This window comes from Anastrepha obliqua, chromosome 5 (genome assembly GCF_027943255.1).
Source record: "Anastrepha obliqua isolate idAnaObli1 chromosome 5, idAnaObli1_1.0, whole genome shotgun sequence".
NCBI lineage: Eukaryota > Metazoa > Arthropoda > Insecta > Diptera > Tephritidae > Anastrepha > Anastrepha obliqua.
The window spans coordinates 117,948,641-117,974,219 of NC_072896.1; the positions used below are offsets into that span (position 1 = coordinate 117,948,641).

The 25,579-nt window shown below is 33.9% G+C and overlaps 1 protein-coding gene and 2 pseudogenes across 3 annotated transcripts in view; all 3 read right to left on the bottom strand.

Moving 5' to 3' along the window:
• LOC129247092 (protein peste-like) overlaps positions 1–25,579 on the bottom strand; it is a 97,044-nt gene that overhangs the window by 25,739 nt on the left and 45,726 nt on the right. The window lies entirely within an intron of this gene.
• On the bottom strand, positions 15,094–15,277 carry LOC129249558 (U2 spliceosomal RNA; annotated as a pseudogene).
• LOC129249617 (U2 spliceosomal RNA) lies at positions 17,892–18,045 on the bottom strand (annotated as a pseudogene).

A 25,579-nucleotide genomic window follows, 5' to 3' on the forward strand; every position in this document is an offset into this window, starting at 1 on the left:
ACTTAATTTACACTTCGACCTCATGCTATTTTGTGCCCTCTACTCATCACAGTAGGGACCTCTTCCAAGCCCAATTCACTTATTAAACTTAAAATAGAGCTAAGTTGGACTGAGCGTTTGTGCCTTTCTTCTGGCTGCAAATGGAAAACATGTCTGAACCTGCTTCACGATTAGCGCTATACTCAAGCAGAAGGTTTATTGGAGTCTCTGAGGATTGATCGCAGAAGCGACAAGAGTCAGTACATTCTCAATTTATCCTTAGGGAGGGTTCCGTTTTCTAAACCTCTCTTGGTTTTACCCCCCAGTAAGGATTTCGCCTGGCGTAGCCCTATAATTTGGTGCCAGCTAGCCTCCCTTAAAGGGGGCAAACTCAGAGGCCATGGAGACCATAGAACATAAATTTTTACACGGATGGGTCCAAGCTAGAAAATATAGTAGACTATGGAGTTTTTTCAAAAGGATTATAATTATATGTCCGACTTCTGGACTACTGTAGCGTCTACCAGGCAGAAATCTTCGCCATAAAGGAGGTAACTGTGTATCTTAACACACACACACACACCGTAACAAAACTTTCGATAAATATCTTTTTGGACAACCAGGCGACCATCAAATCAATGGAGGCAGTTATACTAAGATCAAAGGTTGCTCAGGAATGCCTGGCAGATCTAAATGATATTAGCACTGTCTTCAAGGTCAGCATTATATGGATTCCAGGACATAGAGGCATTGAAGGAAATTGCAAGGACCAGAGGGTTACTAAGTCCAGGAGCTGGCCGGAAAGGGTACTAATCTTCCACTACTTCAAAACAGAGGCAATATTGGAATTCCTATGGCAATTTGCAAATCACGGATAAAAAATTGTATTCTCCAGAAGGCCAAGCTCATGGGAAGAAGGAAATATTACCATCAAAGTCACGGTTGGAAAATGGGTTACTACAACCCACAAGCGAGCTTGGCAGGCTGAGAGAGGCTGCAGATGGACTAAACTAATGTTACCTGTCATGTCCGCCGACTGTCGCAAATCCTCCTGTCATTAAGCAGAAGGGACTGCTGACAGCTGGTTGGACTGATGACGGGCCACTTTCTGTGTGTCTGCCCCGCCTTCGCTCGAATCAGGATTGAGGTCTTTGGCACTGATGTGTTAAGAAGCGAGCATCTTGGCTCCTTGACACAACAAGATCTAGTCAGATTTCTTCGGAGAAGGGTAGATTTAAAAAAAATTAAAAGGGAATCCGAGTGCAGTACCATGGACTTAACTGTGTCTGAGTGCTGCACTTGCTAGTTGACGGACAAAAACAAAAAAATTAAAAAGTTCGAATGTCACTACATGAAAAAGAAAAATGATAGAAAGTGTTTCCCCTTTCTTACTTCAGTTAAAGCACTAAATTCTCAGTATTCTCAGCATCAGAAAATTTTCAATTTTAAATACTATTTAAATACACACGTTTTCCCACTCAAACCCACATATTCTACCTACCTATCACATTTATATTAGGGCATTTCGCTTAGACTGCCGTCCTCAATTGTACTCATTTTATTATAAAATCCGAAGCAAAGAAATTCCCTCTGTGATGGCTTTACGAGAGTATTGTATCTTGTTATAAATTTGCATAAAAGTATCACTTTACAAAATTAAAAAAAAAACACAAAAAAATTTGTCTATTATTATATTTGCACATTGCTGCCATTTGTATGTTAAGAGTAAACTCGTAAAAATCAGTAATAAAACAGATTACATAAAGCGCAGTGGCATGCCCACTATTCATCTTCAAATCATTCAGAGGCAATGTGAGATCACTTCAGAATAATTTCTTACACATACACATACAAACATGTGTGTGCATGACTATGAATTTTAGTTTTGGAAATAGCAGATGTGTGTCAGTACTCAAATGAATTATCATCGTTTACTTCGTCTATTTGTCATCGCATATATGCAGAGTTATTAATACATAAATGATAAATTCATATTTGTATTTGTAGTGCGGAATATTTGATTCAATATAGCTCGCATGCTAGCTTCCAGGCTCCTAATGCGCAGCGATGACCTCTGATCGCCGCAATCGCTACTCCAATTAAGGGTGCCACAGCGTAGGTACATATTACATAAGTTTTAACATATAAAGTGTCTAAACATATGTACATACATATGTATTGCATGACAATGCAAAGTTCAGACTCCTTACGCCCACATAGTTTACGATAAACTTAATTAATCGCATCATTGAGCAACATCATGCACAAGTCAGAAGTCGCATGCGACAGAATATAACCATAACAGATTTTGAAAATAGGCAAGTGTGTGTGTGCGTGCGTGTGTACTGTACCTGTAGAAAAAAAAATGCATCTTGACTATTTGTTGTATATTTTCTTTGATGTGAAGTAAAAAGTTATAATTCTCAGTGTTAACTTACGTACTCGTATTTAGGAGAACTAACTTCTATCAAAGTTAGCTCCGTTTGTGCACGCCTAGTTATGGTCTTTGTCTTTGCTAAACGTCATTTGCCTTTGCAGTTAGGTGCGCTCTTGCACATTTTCAGGAGGTGTCTTTTCGCCTTGTCTATTGACATAGAAGATCGCATAACATTGCAAGCGCACACACACAATTATAAGTAAGCCAATGAATTAAAGTTGTTTGGTTTTTTCGAATGAACATTTGAATTGTGAAGATTTTAGCATGAATTGAATAAAGTATTAGTTAACTACTTATAATCACAAATAAGTCAACGAGAGCAAGTCGGCTTTTTCAGTTTCTTCTCACGTAGATTTATTTATTTTTATTGATTTCCGCATGTTGTTATCGCTTAGAAATTCATCCTAATTCTTACTGATCTTTTTTAAGTAATGTTCGACGCCTCTTCGATCTTTGCTTCTTAAGTTCCTGCTGAACTAATCCGAAATTGGTGTTTTTGCGCTTAATAAAAATTGGATACATTTATTTTTTCAAAAAGTTGTAAGTTACAGCAATTGATATAATATTTTTACTGCAGGGTATCTGGTTACAGCATTTGATAATTGATCGCCGCTGCTGTATGATGCATCAAATTTGCATGTTTGTATGACTATGTTTACATATGTATATGAGTGCACAGTAATAAATTAGATTTGCCCGGAATTCAATCATTATGGGCGAAGTGTGGGCTGAACTCTTTGCGTGACAGAAAATTAGGAAGCTATGCAAATTAGTAGTTTGATATTTAGTTATTAGCAAGTAAGAGTTTATAAGAGTCTCTCATTCGACAAAGTAAAGTTTGTATTATTTAGATATACAGTTTTCTTGAAATTTTACAAAATTATATAACATCACATAATCAAATAAATGGCTGGAAAATGTTATGCCATGTTATGTTATTGTTTATGAATAGTTTCATAAATGTTTGAAATATTTTCCTTAAAGTATAGTACTAAGTTTGCGTTTCACTTGCAATTGTTTTCAAAATCCATACAAATTGCAGCGCTTGTCTGGCCAGAGCGCAACAGTTCTTTTCTCAAACTCGCATTTCTAAATATGCTAAGTAAAGAGCACTTAGAAATGTTTGTGAATAGAGTTGACGCCCAATTTCAAGCAAATATTGTGTTTAGAGAAAGGGTAAATATTCAATAGTGCAATGTGGTCCTTACTATCATAGATTGCAGCTAAGAGAACATGCATGCAGTGTAATTTTATTTATTTATTCACATAAAGTTTACGAACCAAAACTTCTTGCAGACTACTAACACAAATTAAATAAGATTATATACAAGATTTCAGGAGGTTAACGAAAAAATTATTTGATGAAAAAATTTAAGCTCGAATAGAGATGAGATCTGGTTGAACTTATTAAGCGCGCGAGCAATTGGCGCCTTTCGGGCATAAAAGAAATAGGAATTTCGAAGTTCTCTTCTTGGAACATTAAAATTAATTTTTCCAGAAGGGCTTCACAGTCAAAATCTCCTTTATAATGTCATATACACCATTATTTTTTTTTTGTCGGAACAGATTAGCATGCACAGCACTCAGACACAATTAAATCCATTGTACTGCACTCGGATTCCCTTTTTAATTTGCTTTAAATCTACTTGACCTCTGAAGAAATCTGAGTAGATCTTGTAGTGCCAAGAAGCCAATGTGATCGCTTCTTAGCACATCAGTGCCAAAGACCTCAATCCTGATTCGAGCGAAGGCTGGCCGCCGTCTTATCCTCTTCTCCACATGCTGGGCTTTGCACATAGAAAGTGGCTCATCATCAGTCCAACCAGCCTCCTACAGTCCCTTCTGCTTAGTGACAGGAGGAACTGCGGCAGTCGGTCGAACATAATATTACATCGGACATCAGTTTGTCCATCTGCAGCCTCTCTCAGCCTGCCAAGCTAGCTTGTGGATTAGAGTAGCAGGAGAAAGGAGCAGAATGGGCTCCGGGCCAAAAAAGTTGGTCTCAGAGCCTATTCTGGCTAAATAGTTAGAGATCTCGTTTCCCGCGATACCCACGTGTTCCGAGACCTATGTTAGCATCAGGCTATTATGTCTACCGACACAGTTCAGCCTGAATTTACAGGACTCGACTATCGTTGAATTGGTTGGGGGACTGCCTAAGTCCATGAGCGCATATATTATACATAAGTTAAGGAGAGTACAGATCTTCTACTTTCTCGAGCGTAATGTTGCTTTCTACTGTTATGAATATGAAAAATAAGGTTTAACTTAGGTAAAATTGTATCTTATCAGTATCAAAGAAATATGTATTAATCCAGAAATATTAGCTGATAGGGTGGCCACCAAATTTTTGGAGTAACTTGAATAACATCAGTGTTCCTACATTATTTTCTCAGTTGTACTCCCTACAACCTGCGCAATTTCCCTATCCTTATAAAAAAAGAGGTTGTCTGCAAAGTCGGTTTACTGACGATAGTTTAACGTGATAACGTCATAAGAAAATACTGATTGAATGGTTGCATTTTTCAAAAGAAAATTTTAATTTTATTTGTTTGATACATATTTTGTATGGATATAGAGAATGAGTTAACATTAACATAACATATACTTTAACATAACATAACATAACATAACATAACATAACATAACATAACATAACATAACATGACATAACACAACACAACACAACACAACACAACACAACACAACACAACACAACACAACACAACACAACATAACATAACATAACATAACATAACATAACATAACATAACATAACATAACATAACATAACATAACATAACATAACATAACATAACATAACATAACATAACATAACATAACATAACATAACATAACATAACATAACATAACATAACATAACATAACATAACATAACATAACATAACATAACATAACATAGCATAACATAACATAACATAACATAACATAACATAACATAACATAACATAACATAACATAACATAACATAACATAACATAACATAACATAACATAACATAACATAACATAACATAACATAACATAACATAACATAACATAACATAACATAACATAACATAACATAACATAACATAACATAACATAACATAACATAACATAACATAACATAACATAACATAACATAACATAACATAACATAACATAACATAACATAACATAACATAACATAACATAACAAATTACCCCGTATTAAAGCACTTATCAACAGCTTTCATTTGATACCCATATTGTACATACACAACCAAAGGTTACCCGGGTCCACGTTTTGACCTATATCTCGAGACCCCAGTCACGGAGCAGATGGAAATACTCTGAACTAAAGCATTCACCAACAGCTTCCATTTGATACCCATATTGTACATACACATCCGAAGGTTACCCGGGTCAACGTTTTGACCTATATCTCGAGACCCTATCTACCAATAGGTATTCAAACTATACGGAAATCATCTTCAATACCTACTTAACAATGTGTGTAAGTTTGGTTTAATTCGGTTCAAAGACGCGGCGGGTCCACGTTTTGGCATATATTTCGAGACCCTAGTCATCAATAGGTATGAAAATTACCCCGTATTAAAACACTTATCAACAGCTTTCATTTGATATCAATATTGTACAAACACATTCTAGGGTCCACGTTTTCGTCTCTATCTCGAGACCCTAGTCACGGAGCGGATGGAAATACTCTGAACTAAAGCATTCACCAACAGCTTCCATTTGATACCCATATTGTACATACACATCCGAAGGTTACCCGGGTCCACGTTTTGACCTATATCTCGAGCCCTATTTCCAAAATAAAATATAATCCATGTTACTCGTGATGTAGCTTTCGAATGGTGAAAGAATTTTTAAAATCGGTCCAGTAGTTTTTGAGCCTGTTCATTACAACCAAACAAACAAAGTTTTCCTCTTTATAATATTAGTATAGATATGGTAAATATTACCATACATTTTTTCCTTCAGATATAATAAAAAAAATAATAATAATAACATTAAAACAACAGGTATTATTAACAAACTTGGTTTTATTTGAAATTCTCAAGTAAATCAAAATAATAATAATCAATAAGAAGGCATATGCCAATACAAATACGTGAATTTATATATGTACATATGCGCATATACATACATACATATATACGCTCACTTAAGTAGGGGAGAGCAAGATGTCGAACGTTGCCGTTCGTTTGCTTTGTTTGCTTTGTCGTTCCTTCCGCTCTTTCGCTTGCAGTTCATTCAATGCAATGAGCAAAGTAACTACATATGAGCAAGGTAACTACATATGAGCAAGGTAACACTAATATGAGCAAGGTAACTACATATGAGCAAGGTAACTACATATGAGCAAGGTAACTACATATGAGCAAGGTAACTACATATGAGCAAGGTAACTACATATGAGCAAGGTAACACTAATATGAGCAAGGTAACTACATATGAGCAAGGTAACTACATATGAGCAAGGTAACTACATATGAACAGTAATGAGCAAGGTAACACTAATATGAGCAAGGTAACGGCAATGAGCAAGGTAACTACATATGAACAGTAATGAGCAAGGTAACACTAATATGAGCAAGGTAACTACATATGAACAGTAATGAGCAAGGTAACGACACATTTTTTCGTGCGTGCAGCCTGTTAAATCGAATTATAAGACGTTATCACGTCAAAAATTGTCTTAGGATAATCCACTTATTTAAGTTTATGCTCTTATCAACCCATATTTTGGAGTCTATAAGAAAAAAATCAGCTGGCCCATTAGTAATGTAAAAGTGATAAAACGAAACGTTCGATGCTAAGTGAATATGGCGGATGGGAGCAGACTTCAAAAAGTATGTCTTTGTTGGGCTTATTTTTCAACAGGTGGCTGGCTGCTCGCTATCATCCCATAAGGTAACAGTCTTTGGCTATATGTATATGTATTTACATATGGTACATACGTGCTTCAGATACATATGTATGTATGTAGAATCAATCCCATTTAGGGCTCGAAGCAACGTATTTGAATTCCAAGTTCATGGCTGCTTTTCACTTTTCAATTCAAAGAATGCATACAAAATTCTATTTTCAAGTACAACGCAAAAAGCAAAACTATGATGACCCATTTTCTGCGTAATTTACTAGCAACGACAACCCGTAAATGAGTCAGTCCTGTTGGTGGTGAAATCAAGCATGCCACAAGTAAAATACATAGAACAAAAAATCTGCCTCCATGCATTCGCAAAAATATGTGCAGACTTCCGTACAAATGCAAAAGTGTGGCGCAATATAAAATAAAAATAAGTCGCACTATAGGCGAGCCAATTCGCTTGAAATTTGACTTTTCTTTTCGTGCCAAAATGCGCGCCCATGCAGCATGAATTATCAATGAAAATATATCCTAACGCAAAAATAAAATTTGAAAAGAAAAAATTTGATTTCTATTTAATTTCTGCGAAACCGTGTTGGATACCGCCATGTGAGTAGCAAAAGTTAATTTGCAAGTCGCTTTTCGGGAATAAAAAAATCACTTCTGTAAACTGTCTACTTTACTGAAACCATTTTCTTTGCCACGTTGTTGGGCAGTACCTTTAACAGCATATAAACGGTCTTTCAAAAATGACGCCGATATGTCAGTAGTGAATAATTCCTACATAGTACTTTTTTATGTCGTCTTTGACATTTCTCAAGTTTAAAATTATTGAAACTTATTATGAAAATACCTGATCTTTAAGAACAACATTTCGCAAAATTCGTGATTTTTTTGACGTGATAACGTCTTATAATTCGATTTAACAGGCTGCACGCACGAAAAAATGTGTCGTTACCTTGCTCATTACTGTTCATATGTAGTTACCTTGCTCATTGCCGTTACCTTGCTCATATTAGTGTTACCTTGCTCATTACTGTTCATATGTAGTTACCTTGCTCATATTAGTGTTACCTTGCTCATTAGTGTTACCTTGCTCATATTAGTGTTACCTTGCTCATTGCCGTTACCTTGCTCATTGCATTGAATGAACTGCAAGCGAAAGGGCGGAACGAACGACAAAGCAAACAAAGCAAACGAACGGCAACGTTCGATATCTTGCTCTCTCCTACTTAAGTGAGCGTATATATGTATGTATGTATATGCGCAAATGTACATATATAAATTCACGTATTTGTATTTGCATATGCCTTCTTATTGATTATTATTAATTTGATTCACTTGAAGAATTTAAAATAAAACCAAGTTTGTTAATAATACCTGTTGTTTTAATGTTATAATTATTAATTTTTTTATTATATATGAAGGAAAAAATGTATGGTAATATTTACCATATACCTTATAAGATATGTTGTCTATACTAATATTATAAAGAGGAAAACTTTGTTTGTTTGTAATGAATAGGCTCAAAACTACTGGACCGATTTTAAAAATTCTTTCACCATTCGAAAGCTACATCATCCACGAGTAACATGGATTATATTTTATTTTGGAAATAGGGCTCGAGATATAGGTCAAAACGTGGACCCGGGTAACCTTCGGATGTGTATGTACAATATGGGTATTAAATGGAAGCTGTTGGTGAATGCTTTAGTCCAGAGTATGTTTCATGCTGCTCCGTGACTAGGGTCTCGAGATAGAGACCAAAACGTGGACCCTAGAATGTGTTTGTACAATATGGATATCAAATTGAAGCTGTTGGTGAATGCTTTAGTACAGAGTATTTTTCATGCCGCTCCGTGACTGGGGTCTCGAGATATAGGTCAAAACGTGGACCCGGGTAACCTTTGGTTGTGTATGTACAATATGGGTATCAAATGAAAGCTGTTGATAAGTGCTTTAATACGGGGTAATTTGTTATGTTATGTAATGTAATGTTATGTTATGTTATGTTATGTTATGGTATGTTATGTTATGTTATGTTATGTTATGTTATGTTATGTTATGTTATGTTATGTTATGTTATGTTATGTTATGTTATGTTATGTTATGTTATGTTATGTTATGTTATGTTATGTTATGTTATGTTATGTTATGTTATGTTATGCTATGCTATGTTATGTTATGTTATGTTATGTTATGTTATGTTATGTTATGTTATGTTATGTTATGTTATGTTATGTTATGTTATGTTATGTTATGTTATGTTATGTTATGTTATGTTATGTTATGTTATGTTATGTTATGTTATGTTATGTTATGTTATGTTATGTTATGTTATGTTATGTTATGTTATGTTATGTTATGTTATGTTATGTTATGTTATGTTATGTTATGTTATGTTATGTTATGTTATGTTATGTTATGTTATGTTATGTTATGTTATGTTATGTTATGTTATGTTATGTTATGTTATGTTATGTTATGTTATGTTATGTTATGTTATGTTACGTTATGTTATGTTATGTTATGTTATGTTATGTTATGTTATGTTATGTTATGTTATGTTATGTTATGTTGTGTTGTGTTATGTTATGTTATGTTATGTTATGTTAAAGTATATTATGTTATGTTAATGTTAACTCATTCTCTATATCCATACAAAATATCTATCAAACAAATAAAATTAAAATTTTCTTTTGAAAATGCAACCATTCAATCAGTATTTTCTTATGACGTTATCACGTTAAACTATCGTCAGTAAACCGACTTTACAGACAACCTCTTTTTTATGGAAATAATTGTCCGAATAAGTTGACAATTCAAAGGTTGATGAAAAAATTTCAAGAAACTGGTTCAGTCGAGGATAGTAAAAGGACTGGCAAACCAAAAACTAGACGTTCTCTTCAGAATATTGCTGCTATAGCGCAAAGTGTTGCTGAACAACCTTCAACAACCAAATCTTCAGCATCGATATCTCGACGTTCCCAACAATTAGGCATCCATGAATCGACTGTTCGGCGGATTTTACCTATAGACCTGCTTATGGTGGACATTTTAAGTGAAGTCATTTTTCACATAAAATTGTTAAAAGTCATATTTTGAATAAAAATAGTGAAATTTGAAAGAATCTAAATAAATTTTTACATATTTTATTTTAAAACAACATCTAGGCGCGTCTTTTGAAATCCCCTTTGCATATATGTACATATCTAGCATTCGGAATATTTAGTCAGTGACGTACATATTTCCGTAAAAACTCTGATGTAAATATATATTTTTACTCATCTTTCTATGTATGTATACTAAACCAGCACGTGAATAAAAACAAATATAGCCGGCAAAGAATTACATCATTTTTGCCAATGACTTTGAATGCAAATATGTAAAGGCCCCATAGGAAAAACTTCAGCTAGTAATGAAAATATGATAATATTCAGTTCGGAACTCGGAAAATATTTATTAATACCTCTGTAAGGCGGCCGCCGTAGCGAATGAGTTGGTGCGTGACTACCATTGGGGAGTGCGTAGGTTTGAATTTCCGTGCATGAAACACCAAAATAGAGAAAAAGTTTTTTCTAATAACGATATATATATATATATATATATGTAAATGCATGTGATACTTATATATATACGAATTAAATTATTTGTTTCTGAATCAATTAGTACAATAATTTGTAACGCCATGGAAAGCATCTAATTACTTTTCCATTGAATAGTATAGATATACTTGCCCAGGACCCGCGAGAGCTGATATCCACGTAATGGTTTTATCAGTTTAGACTGCTTACCCTTCAGCTCCTGAGGTCCTTCCACTGAGATAAATTAATTTCTAGCTGTTATAACCTTTATTATTCTAAAAGAACTGAGTGCTTTAAAGAGCCTTTGTCGTCTTGACTTAGTTAACAGCAAATTATTCTAGCTTACTCAGATCAGTTAATAGCAAATCCTTCCAGCTAACTAAATCGGGCATTCTTCCTATTGCTTAAGCAAGTGTAAGATTCAAATCGGTTATGTTAGCGACTTTCTAAGATGGTGGTAAGAAAAGTTGTCAACATTTTTTAAAATTTGTTATTATTTAGTAACGCTTTTAAATTATAAATTCGTCAATTTAAAAGACAAGGAGCAACTGCCTATTTTATTTTTATTTCTTTGTGTATTTTTAGCTTATGAACCAAATTTAAACATTTTTTAGATCAACTTTAGAAAATTCACGCGCATTCGCTAAGGACAACTGCACACCAATTGATGTTCATAGCAACCTTGAATCGCTTATAGCACTTGATTCGAGTAATGAACTTGTACTACTTCCACAATCAACTCAAGTTGACCCAAAAATCAAGCCCGCTTGACTACGTGAAACATTGTACGTTCTTTAGTCAAATTTGCACTACTCTTAGCGTTTTTTGCTTCAAATTAATGCAAACTGTCAGAACTTGCTAATACAGTTTGTTGAAAAACTTTGTCCAACATTTTTCGAGGTATTACTAAAGTAGTGTTAATAGTGTTCCAAATCAACTGAAGTGAATCTGGTAACGTGGTTTCTCCTAAAAATGTTCTAAAGATGCTCCAGAATGCGTGATTTCTGACTTATTAATTTCTCATTCACGAAATTTCTTTGTACAGTCGGTTCTACATCTAAGCTGTCGCAATAAAAATAATAGCAGTTAGTTTAATCTAATTTTTTTTCATTTCATTTATTTATTTAACTCTATGATTACAAGAGCCTAGTCTAGTCTGAAGATACATATAGTTCCGATTTACACACAGATACATCTGAAAGGAAGCCACTGGAAATGCTCTTTGTTTTCGGCACCATTCGCTGCTTTTACTTCTTTAAGTTTGACAACACGAATAAGGAGCACAAAGCGTGTCACCAGTACGAGAAACAAAAACCCCTCTCTCTTTCCCGTCCGTCCTTCTACCACAAAAGTTTCCTTTCCAAATGTTTCCTTATGCAAATCGGGACATATTTACTTAAAAGTAATTCTTGCCTATTTGACCAAAAGAGAGCTTTAATCATTTCATCACTAAAACCAATAAAATTTGTTAACTAGTGTAAATAAAATAAATAAAAAATGCCCAGTAAATACTGGGTAGTAAAATGTTTCTAATAAAAATTTTAAATTTTAATTTTTCTAATTAAAAATTTTAAATCGTGTAAAAAATTTGCAAATATATTATTAATTTTAGAACAGTTTGAGGAGCCTTCCGCATGTGTAAGTCATATAAATGTAGCTACGAATTCTCAAAATGGGCTCTTTACATATTTGAGACTGGCCTTAGTTGAATAGATAAGCCCGACAATATTGAGTAAGTGAATAGTTCAGGGCCAAAAAACAATTCGATTCAGGTGTTCTAAAAAATGATCCAGCTAATGGGCTACTTCTGTTATTTATTTATTCGAAGAACCAGACAATGTACACACGTAGCAGAGTGGGAGCGGAAAATAATGAAAAATAAAAGCTTATTGAAATTTTATAAAAAAAGAGGTTGTCTGTAAATTCGGTTTACTGACGATAGTTTAACGTGATAACGTCATAAGAAAATACTGATTGAATGGTTGCATTTTTCAAAAGAAAATTTTAATTTTATTTGTTTGTTAGATATTTTGTATGGATATAGAGAATGAGTCAACATTAACATAACATAATATACTTTAACATAACATAACATAACATAACATAACATAACATAACATAACATAACATAACATAACATAACATAACATAACATAACATAACATAACATAACATAACATAACATAACATAACATAACATAACATAACATAACATAACATAACATAACATAACATAACATAACATAACATAACATAACATAACATAACATAACATAACATAACATAACATAACATAACATAACATAACATAACATAACATAACATAACATAACATAACATAACATAACATAACATAACATAACATAACATAACATAACATAACATAACATAACATAACATAACATAACATAACATAACATAACATAACATAACATAACATAACATAACATAACATAACATAACATAACATAACATAACATAACATAACATAACATAACATAACATAACATAACATAACATAACATAACATAACATAACATAACATAACATAACATAACATAACATAACATAACATAACATAACATAACATAACATAACATAACATAACATAACATACCATAACATAACATTACATTACATTACATTACATAACATAACAAATTACCCCGTATTAAAGCACTTATCAACAGCTTTCATTTGATACCCATATTGTACATACACAACCAAAGGTTACCCGGGTGCACGTTTTGACCTATATCTCGAGACCCCAGTCACGGAGCGGCATGAAAAATACTCTGTACTAAAGCATTCACCAACAGCTTTCATTTGATACCCATATTGTACATACACGTCCGAAGGTTACCCGGGTCCACGTTTTGACCTATATCTCGAGACCCTATCTACCAATAGGTATTCAAACTATACGGAAATCATCTTCAATACCTACTTAACAATGTGTGTAAGTTTGGTTTAATTCGGTTCAAAGACACGGCGGGTCCACGTTTTGGCATATATTTCGAGACCCTAGTCATCAATAGGTATGAAAATTACCCCGTATTAAAACACTTATCAACAGCTTTCATTTGATATCCATATTGTACAAACACATTCTAGGGTCCACGTTTTGGTCTCTATCTCGAGACCCTAGTCACGGAACGGATGGAAATACTCTGAACTAAAGCTTTCACCAACAGCTTCCATTTGATACCCATATTGTACATACACATCCGAAGGTTACCCGGGTCCACGTTTTGACCTATATCTCGAGACCATATCTACCAATATGTACCCAAACAATACGGAAACCATCTTCAATACCTCCTTAACAATGTGTGTAAGTTTGGTTTAATTCGGTGCAAAGACACGGCGGGTCCACGTTTTGGCATATATTTCCAGACCCTAGTCATCAATAGGTATGAAAATTACCCCCTATTAAAGCACTTATCAACAGCTTTCATTTGATATCCATATTGTACAAACACATTCTAGGGTCCATGTTTTGGTCTCTATCTCGAGACCCTAGTCACGGAGCGGGTGGAAATACTCTGAACTAAAGCATTCACCAACAGCTTCCATTTGATACCCATATTGTACATACACATCCGAAGGTTACCCGGGTCCACGTTTTGACCTATATCTCGAGCCCTATTTCCAAAATAAAATATAATCCTTGTTACTCGTGATGTAGCTTTCGAATGGTGAAAGAATTTTTAAAATCGGTCCAGTAGTTTTTGAGCCTATTCATTACAACCAAACAAACAAAGTTTTCCTCTTTATAATATTAGTATAGATATGGTAAATATTACCATACATTTTTTCCTTCAGATATAATAAAAAAAAAAATACCAGTCTAACGGTTAGACTTGATAGAAGTGAAACCTTCCGTAAAACAAACTGAGAGAGAATAAGACGAAAGCAGCATTAGGAGCGGGATAATTATAGGTTCATTATAATATTGCTATAAAGTTCATATTTTATTTTCTTCATTTTATCATTATTCATCCTCAATGTTTTCAATTTCAACAAATGATACGAGTGGCTTATGATAGATAAAATATGATACAAATCTTTGGTTTCGATGTTGTCAAAAAAATACCCAAACGGACCGAAGAAACAGACTTACAAATTTCTTCAATTTTCGTCTACTTGTATTCATATAAAAATTTATGGCTCTTCCCACCAAAGCTAAATGTATTAGTATATTTTTTCTTGTATTTATTCAAGGCTGAAATCCCGGCGGTACTGCAATACCGGGTCAACCCGTGGCAGAGGCGGAGAAAGCCCCTAAAACACTCCGCCCATTTCCAAAAATCAGTTTAACATTTGTTGTCCTCCGATGGAGAATATATCAGATGTTAAGCTGATAACCACACTACCTAGTCAATACATTTTAAATAATAAACCTAATAAACCTTTTGAGAATTACACTCTCACAAAAATTAATGTACGAAATGTTTATACCGATTCACTTAAACTGACTTTCAGTATCTAAACCAGTGCTGTCCATCCCAAGAATGATAGAAAGAAGATTGCGCCCATCAGAGCGTACGTGACGTCACGTTTGCAGAGTTGTGCAGTATTGCCAACCATTTGCTCTTCGCAATAAGTTTAGTGCTTTTTTATACCGAAAATGCGAAAATTTTGAAGTTTCGTGTTTGTTTCTTTTTGTTTTTAATTTAAGGCTACCGAGACTTTAGGTTGAAAAAAAAACTGTATTATTATACAAAAGAAGTTTTAAAAAGGCCACTCTGAGAAGATTTTAGTGCTAATGAAAATTGTTTACTCTTATAAAATTTGATAATTTGAAAGTGCAAATTTAATTTTTGGCTCCATTTAAGGCTATGCAAAAATATTAAATGCCCCTCTCTCAACTCTTCTTAAGATTGAAAACCTTTTTACACATTTTAAAAAGCCTTTGAATTTATTGAATGCGAATTGAAACCATAGAGGTGTAATCGTCATCAATCCTTAGTGAGACATAGAGCATCAAGAGGTGTATTCATAGTAAAAATAAGCAACAAAATACCAGAAAATACTTAAGAAACCATACTAACATTTTTATAAAAAGAATACCTGATCTAGTTACATAACCTCAAATATAGCAAATAACTCGTTCCCTTAACAAAAGAGTCTCGCTTAACAAAAGAAACCAATTAATTAAATTGTACATAAGCATAACACATTTATTTAAAAAAAACGCACATTCTACAGACAATTTGTCACGCATATTTTTAGTAACACAATAAAAATTTCGTGTTTTATTTTCTTTAAATGGGCATTTAGTGCGTTTTTATATCCAAAGCTAGGCAACTCTGCAGTAGCGAGAGAGAGATTTGACTGCCGAAAGCAGAAGAACACCAACAACACCGGCAATCGCGGGCAATGCCACCAGATGTTAAAAAAAAGTAAAGCTAAATAAAACTGAGTGAATTATTTAAATAATTATTAAAAAATGTATATTTTACAAAATTATAAACTTGAAATTTTAATTAGAACAGCTAGAAAAATGTCATGAAGAAAGAACTAAAACTCCGAGACAAAAAATAATAAAAATAACAAAAAAAAAATGCTAAATCAAGTTACGAAAATGGTAATCTGGCCATACTGGAGCTAAAATCACGTAACTAGTTGTCAAATTCGCTGATCGCAAAGTAACGGGACCACGATGGGCGCCATCTCATTATTCTTTGCATCATGTGTCCATCCCATACATCAATTGATGACACGTATTCTTACTCTCCATCGTTCAGTCGTTAGCAAACCAGCAACGAATAAACATCACGTTTGTCTGCGACGCTTAATGTATGCAATACAATGCCCTGTGAGAACTTTTTTATGCTAGAAAATGCCTTTGGCGACTTGCAATGCCTTTTATGTTATGTTACAAGTCGTTCAAAGGAAGCTATAGATATAATATCAAAAGGCATTTCGATTCCTCCCACAAAAATTTTCTACTCCAATCCAATATTTATTTATTTTGGTTTAAATTTCCCACTGGGCTGCTCCCATTCTCTCGTTCTCACTTATACACTCACATTTTTCATTTTGGACAGCACTGATCTAAACCAAAAAACTGTTTTCAATAAATAATCAGAAATGTCCTACAATGCAAATTTCAAAAAAAAAAAACAAAATTCCATTTTCGTCTACATGTATTCATATAAAAATTTATGGCTCTTCCCACCAAAGCTAAATGTATTAGTATATTTTTTCTTGTATTTATTCAAGGCTGAAATCCCGGCGGTACTGCAATACCGGCCCAGCAAAACCTGCGTGACCGAAGCTCTAACACAATTACACTTTTTTATATGTTACAAACACATATGCACTCGTATTTCTTTGGAAATCGACTTTTTTTTTTATGCTCCGTCCCCTTTGGAAAAGGTGTAAGCAGTAAGCAAACTTCATTCATATATTTTTTCTCATTTTTGCATCAATAGAAAAAAAAAACAAAAAAACGGCAAGTGGCTGTCAAAGCAATAAGTCAAAAAGATATCTTTTCTCTCTTTTTGATATCAAAGTAGGCCGAGAATCAAATTGTCAACCTTTGGCAAATATGTAAACAGTAAGCAAATTTCATTCATATATTTTACCTCATTTTTAAATCAGTCAAAGTAAACAAGCGCCGTAGCCGAGTGGTGGGTTGGTGCGTGACTGCTATTCAAAATTCACAGAGAAAACGTCAGTTCGAATCTCGGTGAAAGCAAAATTAATAAAAACATTTTTTAATAGCGGTCGCCCATCAGCAGGCAATGGCAAAACACCGAGTGTATTTCTACCATGAAAAAAATTTGCTCATAAACATATCATAAAACAAAATGAAATAAATGTATAAAAAAAAAAAATTTTTTTGTGATTCGAACCAAGGATTTCGGATCGGAAGCCCACATTGCTAGCCGCTGGGCTATCGCGCTGGGCTATCGCGCTGGGCTATCGCGCTGTGCTGTCGCCGCTGGCCTAAAAGTTATTTTACATTACATTAACGTGACCGGTAACGTGACCGGGACTCTTCTTGCTAGGGGGTCAACCCGTGGCAGAGAAGGAGAAAGCCCCTAAAACACTCCGCCCATTTCCAAAAATCAGTTTAACATTTGTTGTCCTCCGATGGAGGATCTATCAGATGTTAAGCTGATAACCACACTACCTAGTCAATACATTTTAAATAATAAACCTAATAAACCTTTTGAGAATTACACGCTCACAAAAATTATTTATATCAACATATAATATAACGCTTCGTAACTAAATAACTTTTAGGCCAGTACCTACAGCATGGCGCGGTAGCCGAGCGACTAGCAATGTGAGCTTCCGATCCAAAATCCTTGGTTCGAATCACAAGGAAAAGAAAAAATAAAAATTATTTTTATTTAGTTCGTCGCTACGTTTATATCAACATATAATATAACGCTTCGTAGCCAAGTTGGTCGCTTTTTTCGTTTCAGTTTTTCCCAAATCACTCCCAACGATTCTAAAGAAGTTTTCACTTCAAAAATTATTTTTATTTAGTTCGTCGCTACGTTTATATCAACATATAATATAACGCTTCGTAGCCAAGTTGGTCGCTTTTTTCGTTTCACTTTTTCCCAAATCATTCCCAACGATTCTAAAGAAGTTTTCACTTCAAAAATAATAATAATAACATTAAAACAACAGGTATTATTAACAAACTTGGTTTTATTTGAAATTCTTCAAGTAAATCAAAATAATAATAATCAATAAGAAGGCATATGCAAATACAAATACGTGAATTTATATATGTACATATGCGCATATACATACATACATATATACGCTCACTTAAGTAGGGGAGAGCAAGATGTCGAACGTTGCCGTTCGTTTGCTTTGTTTGCTTTGTCGTTCCTTCCGCTCTTTCGCTTGCAGTTCATTCAATGCAATGAGCAAGGTAACTACATATGAGCAAGGTAACTACATATGAACAGTAATGAGCAAGGTAACACTAATATGAGCAAGGTAACTACATATGAACAGTAATGAGCAAGGTAACGACACATTTTTTCGTGCGTGCAGCCTGTTAAATCGAATTATAAGACGTTATCACGTCAAAAAATATAAATTCATGAAAAATCATTTATTCGCATGAGCATCTCTGAATACTTGAAAATAAGAGCAACGCAAAATAAACATGTTTCTGAATATACCAGCGCGATTTCCCCGCAGGGTGTTGTATGTATGCAGCGGCATTTACAGTAAACAGCTTTGTTGGCTTGCCGCTAAAATTGAAGGCCAATACTCGTATGCATAGCGTCTGGCAAGCGGACATACATAGTGGCAATGGCAAGGCGAATATGGTGCGGCTTAATTGTTGTTGTTTGCATAAATTCACGGAAAACTATTAGATGAGTGTATTTCAAACAGCCGTGCATATGAACCCACATACATACATAAATGGCGCTTAGTTGCATTTCGTTGTAAATTGTGAAAAACACGAAAATCGAAAGCGATTCTAATACTCGTATTTGACGTTACATAGATTTTTGTATATGCATACATATGAAAATAAAAAATCAAATAGACAAATAGCAAAATATTGACGGGATATGAATGCATTGGCACTTATACGTAAACAAAAGTTTTATTCACTGAGATGATTGGTGACTTCTGTTTATTCAAACATTTTTCTAGTGAAGGGTGCACTCGTCAGATTTATGTGAATTAATAAACAGAAATTGTGAGAAACTAATATATAATATGTAAGTACGTACCATATATTATAATACGTAGAATTTTTGTCAATGACTTAGTGTGTGAAACTCGTATTTTTTTTTTGTGGGTTGACTTCTTTGCCGAACGAAATTAACGTGTCAGTGTGTTAAGTGCTTTGAAAGTGCATTTGCCGTGAGAGTACCACCGTTTGGCATACAACTATCGGACACAAGTGAATGCACATGCATTCATACATTTGTAGTATAATTGGCAAAGCAATGCAATGAGCGAAAGATGAGGTTGCATTTTTCTAAGAAAAAACTAATCACTTGTTGATTTTAAGTAGAAATAAATTCTAATTGGATAAATTTAGCGATTCACGTTAAATTAAAACCACCTTTTATTGAAACTATTATCTTTTTGTGTTATTTAAATTCGACTTTTGCATTGACTTAGGTATAGATTTATATTCGACTGTCGTTGACAGGAAAAATTTCATCGAATTGCGAGTAGCACAAGGAAAACAAGAATGGTATTGTACAGATGTTTAAGCATTGCTTCTCCTCTAATTTAAGGGGCAAACGTTAACTTTGAGCTTGTTTTAGTGTTCTCCTAAAAATTTAGTGATCTACATATTGGTTTAATGAGAATCTTATTTAGGATAAAAAGGCATTCGGTGATTGCATTGCCTGCGGAAAGACGATCATCCTCACAGAAATGCATATGTATACATACATATGTTCTCTCTCTTAAGTGGACACCTAAGAGACTGAACGTTTGTCCGCTTTTGGGAGGTATCAGCTTATGAGAAAAGTGTAAAAAAAATTAATAATATTTTATGGAAGGGTTGCCCGCTCAAGAAAAAAAAAAAATTTTAATTCTTAAGGATTTGTGGTATGTACTGAAAAGAGAGGTGTCCGTTAGGAGAGAGTACACTGTATATATTTTTATTACAGATGTCATAAAAGAGAAACACAATTTTTTTGGTAAGAATTCATAGATGTTTTGGTTACTACAAATAGCCTGCTATCACTTTTGAAATGTTGTTTCTGAATGAAATACAGAAAGATCGCAACAAAGCGAAGTGAGAACTCTGTTCGAGAATAAATACAGGGTGGCGTAAAATTAATCATCCTTTTTGAACATTTTTAATTTTTAAAGGTCACAATAAAGATTTTCATCACTAAAAGTATTTTTTTCCTTTATTATTATTATTATTATTATTAGGCTACAGCGCACTGTGACCAAAGTAGATCTATTGTGCAAAACCAGCTAAGGTACCCCATATTTTGAGGCTTTTTAAAAATTTTAGCACATTCTGGGACTTATTGTTCCATAGTTTATATGGAGGTACAGCAGTGCCACCAAGGTGCTGTAGCCGTTTTCTGCGTATATTTATAACGGATGAGTTCCGAATTTTCAGTATCCATTTCACAGAATCGGCAGATGATGGTCTCAGAGAGGACAATTTTATTTAAGTGATATCTCAGGCTACAGTCGTCTGTGAAGTAACCAGTTGAAAATCTTAAGTGTACTCTCTTAAGTGAAAGTACGTAGCTTATCAGAAATTCCTCTGTCCGGGGCTAGGAATTGCTTCGCTTGTCGCTGACCGATAGAGTTTCGCCAGTGTTGAACGAACTTCTCCTTTAGTAAAAAAATTATACAAAAATGAAATTGGATTATTAATTTTGCGCCACGTTGTACTAACTAGCTAACGACTTAATTTTGCTCAGCTTTTGCCGGATTCCAAGATTAAAATTTTTTTTTTTTTAGTTTTTTCAACTTAGACTTTGCACCGAAATTGAACAAGTCTGGAATTAATTAAAGATCATATCTGGAATTTTGCAAAACTACCGTTATGTGAACGGTGGACTAAGATGATTATAGCAGGAGTATTATGTGTATGTACTTATGTGTATTTTCCCTTTAGCTCCTATTGGAGCATAGGCGCCAAAGCAAACGAACCGAAACAAGCACACAGCTGCTAGGAGGTGCAGATAGACATCCTACCTATTTCAAACTTATTTTCAAAGGAATCGTCAAATTTACTAATACTAAGTTTTATTAATTAACTGATATCTCAACTGCATTTCATTATCACTATCTGTGCATATATATAAAATCAGTTGGGCTACTATCAAACCCTTTGTATGCTCAAATCAGTAACACCAAATCTCGCTCTTCACTCAGCAACCAAATTGTTGCTGCGTAACTTATAAACCGGTCGGCCAGATGCCGTTTTTTGTTGCTATCAACGTTTCTTGGTTGCCATCGGGTTGCTCATACGCCATGCTTTTCAGTAGATAATTATTTCAGATATTGTTTACAAACACGTGAACCGCTATCCGGATTTTGATGAAGCAATATGCCACTTTGAATTACACTGTACAACGAAATCCAGCTTTTTTCAAAATAACCAACGTCTTTTTAGAGTTTACGTCTTTCTTTAGTAGGTAGGTTTGGGTTTAACTCTTCATAGTGGGAATGAATCTTATTTTTAAGATAACATTTTTTTGTGGAATACTGCGAAGATAATTCCTTTTTATAGCATATTAATACTTTACCCCTTTCACATATCGCTCATTTAATTCAAAACTATAAAAAACTATTTTTATTTTTTAGATAAGTATGCGGAAATTATCAAATTATCGCTTAACAAAAACATAAGTACTTCCCCGAATACATTGAAAAAACAAACTTAGCAAATACATAATTGCGGATTTTCCCAAAATAATTCGACTAAGCAAGGCTTAAATCAAAATTCTTATTCAAGTTATACAGAAATTCGCTGTAGAGTAGTTCGAGTTATTGGACCAAAATAGAGTCTATATTGCTCTCTAAAAGCTTCTGACACTCGATTCAAGTTCAAGTTATGAAAAATTGTAGTTTCAGAAGTTCGAGTTATGGACTTACGAGTACATGGAAAATGTCTGCCCTGTGAGTTGGATAGATAGAGCACCTTCGAGTTGATGTTGCCGTGCAAATAAAGGTTGGATCTTCCTACATGCGGACGGCTCTCGAATAGCCAACTCCGCACCTTCTGCCTACGATTGAGAACTTTTCTACAGCTATGAAAGCTGCGACTCTCGTTACAATGTGTGATCGGTTGTGTGTTGATCTGAATATAATGAACGAATAGAATAGATAGAATATAACCTCGAGTCCGTTTTGCGTAAAACAAATCATTATATTTCTTTACTCTATATAGCATGAATAGATATAAATATGGAATTATTTCATTTTGGTCTGAATCATAATTTTTAGACTCGCTTTAAGTGAGTTAACTCCTTTTTCCGGAACTTATGAAGATGGTTGACTAGATTTCAATATGTAGAATTGAATTTAACTCAAAAAATAAAATAAAATAAAAAGGCGAATCAATGCATTTCGTTATAGAGCTAACTATGATTATCAGAGATTAGGAACCTGAATGAATTCATCTATTGGTATGTGTGGAAAAGTGCATTTCAGAGCTGAAAACCCTACTCTCTTTTTAACACGGCCTTTTTAACACGATTTTGAAATAAACAAAACCGTTTCATTGCAAACAAAAAATATGTTTCTAAACAGTTGCGGCCGCCGTAGCCGAATGGGTTAGTGCGTGACTACCATTCGGAGTTCACAGAGACAACGTAGGTTCGAGTCTCGGTGAAAGACCAAAATTAAGGAAAAGTTTTTTCTAATAGCGGTCGCCCCTCGGCTGGCAATGGCAAACCTCCGAGTGTATTTCTGCAATGAAAAAGCTCCTCACAAAAAATATCTGCCGTTCCGAAAATTTTTCCGATTATGCATTAAAATTTCCGATTGTGCATTAAAATTGCCCATTGTGCATTTCCGATTGAGCATTAACTCTTTAGGCCGTGTGTAGCTGGGTAATAAATATTGTATAAGGTGGCGCAAAAATAATCATCCAGTTTTTCATTTTTTTTTTTTTAATTTGCTTTTTCCACGACTTTTTTTTGTTCCTTTGCAAATATCTGAAGAACTTATCTAACGTGTAAAAATGAGGTGAGTGCATTTTTGTTATAACTTAATATATTCTTCTAGAATCATCTTAACAAATGATGATGATTGTAATGGTGTAAATTGTATCTTTTGACTAATCACTCCATAAAATTTATAATTTTCCATATTTGAACTCAAACATACACATATTTATATTATATATAATTTTTTTATTTTTTTAAGGGGTTAGAGGTAGTCAGAGGGCCGAAAAAAGATGATTTTCAATATTTTTTTTTGCTTTTTATAAAAATAAAAACACTTGACTTTAGCAAAACTTCAACAAAAAACTTAATAATTACAAAATTTATCGCTGTTTGTGTGGAGCCCGTTTCTCCAGAAGTCCCTTGCGGTGATCATCACAAGTTCTTGGAGATTCATCTAAAATCAATCGGACAAGAGAAATTAGTTTTATTAATAGATAATCTTGTGCCTGATCGAAGCTTTTTTTCCAAAATTAACAATATGGCGGTCTCAGAAAATATTTTTCAGATTTTCGAGAAAAAAAAAACTGGCAATCAATTGTGACAAAAATCGAAATTTAAAAAAAAAAAAAATTTTCGATCAGGCGCGAGTTTAAATTTTATTGAAATCTACTAAGCGGTTTTTAAGTTACAGTGATCACCAGTTTAAACAAACATAGTTTTGAGAAAAACTCATTTAAAGTTTTGCTATCGATTACCGGAGCGCCCGAGCGTCCTTTGTTAACTGTTAAATAACTCGAAACGTATTTGTCGGATTCTCTTCAAATTTTCACACACTATTTTTATACTTTAAGAAAATGCAAAAACCAAAAATCCAATTTTTTTGAACATTCTGACTACCCCTAACCCCTTAAGCCTATATAACAATAGAAAGATTATTATCAGCGCCAGTTACAGAAGCTTTCAGTAGAAAACTTACATACATATGCACATCGATGTGATTCATTATTTAATAAGAAAATCACAAAGAACTTCCAGTATCAATTGTATTTCGTATAACACATGTTTCCGTTAATTTTGCACGCCGAATGTAATTCGAAACGACGACTGTATCCAATACAGCCATTCTTACAGATTGTCGTATTGTGCATTGAAAAAGTAATAATAATATGCCTTAAATAAATAACAAAACCAAGCACCAAAATAAAGCAACCAATAATCCACAAACCACATTATAAACACACACACATAGGCAGGTTCACACATATAAAATGTCATATGTGTTCTAATAAAAATTATTGTGTACAGTGAATAAAACGCGCGAATGAGTGCTGCTGAAAGATTAGTGTTTCAGGTAGCATTAAAAATTTGATTGATAGGTAACATGGTTTAATTTACTTATTTGTTTATGAGTGTTGTTGGCAAAAACCGAAGATAACTAATGGGACAAATCTGACAGATGCGCCTTTAAATAACAACCAGTTTACATACACACGCTCAAGTGAGAATATCTAAGCAAATACATGTACAATATAGTGTATATGTATGTATGTACATGGAAAGGGTTGTGTCTGAGGTACGATTGCCAAGCAATTACGTCTCATTATTTGCATTAATTGAAGAAAGAAATTGCATATAAAATGGAAAAAATATACGAGTACATACAAGTGTTTAATGCAACACATCGATGTCTCTTAATAGCTGTTGGAAATATTTCGCTTTGTACGTTTTGTAAGCTGAAGTGCTTTTGCCAAACAAATTATTTATTACGCTCACAATTGATTAAAGCGATAAAACACTATTATTTGTTTATTATTGTGCTTCACATGTTTTGTACTCAAGTAGGCATCTTAAAGGGCATTATAATTACAGCAACACAAAGTTGTATGGAGAGGCGTATGTGAGGGTGCATTTTTGTAACACAGGTATGGCGTATATTGAATGGTTCAAATATCAATGTATAGGGTTATCTAATAAGAGGTGTTATTTTTATATTCAAAGAAAAATGCTATTTTTTAATATAAATGATCGGATGTTTATTTCATTTTAAAGAGGAAGGTATGCCGTTAATAGTGGAAAATAACATCAGGCAAACGACCACGCTTACTGGA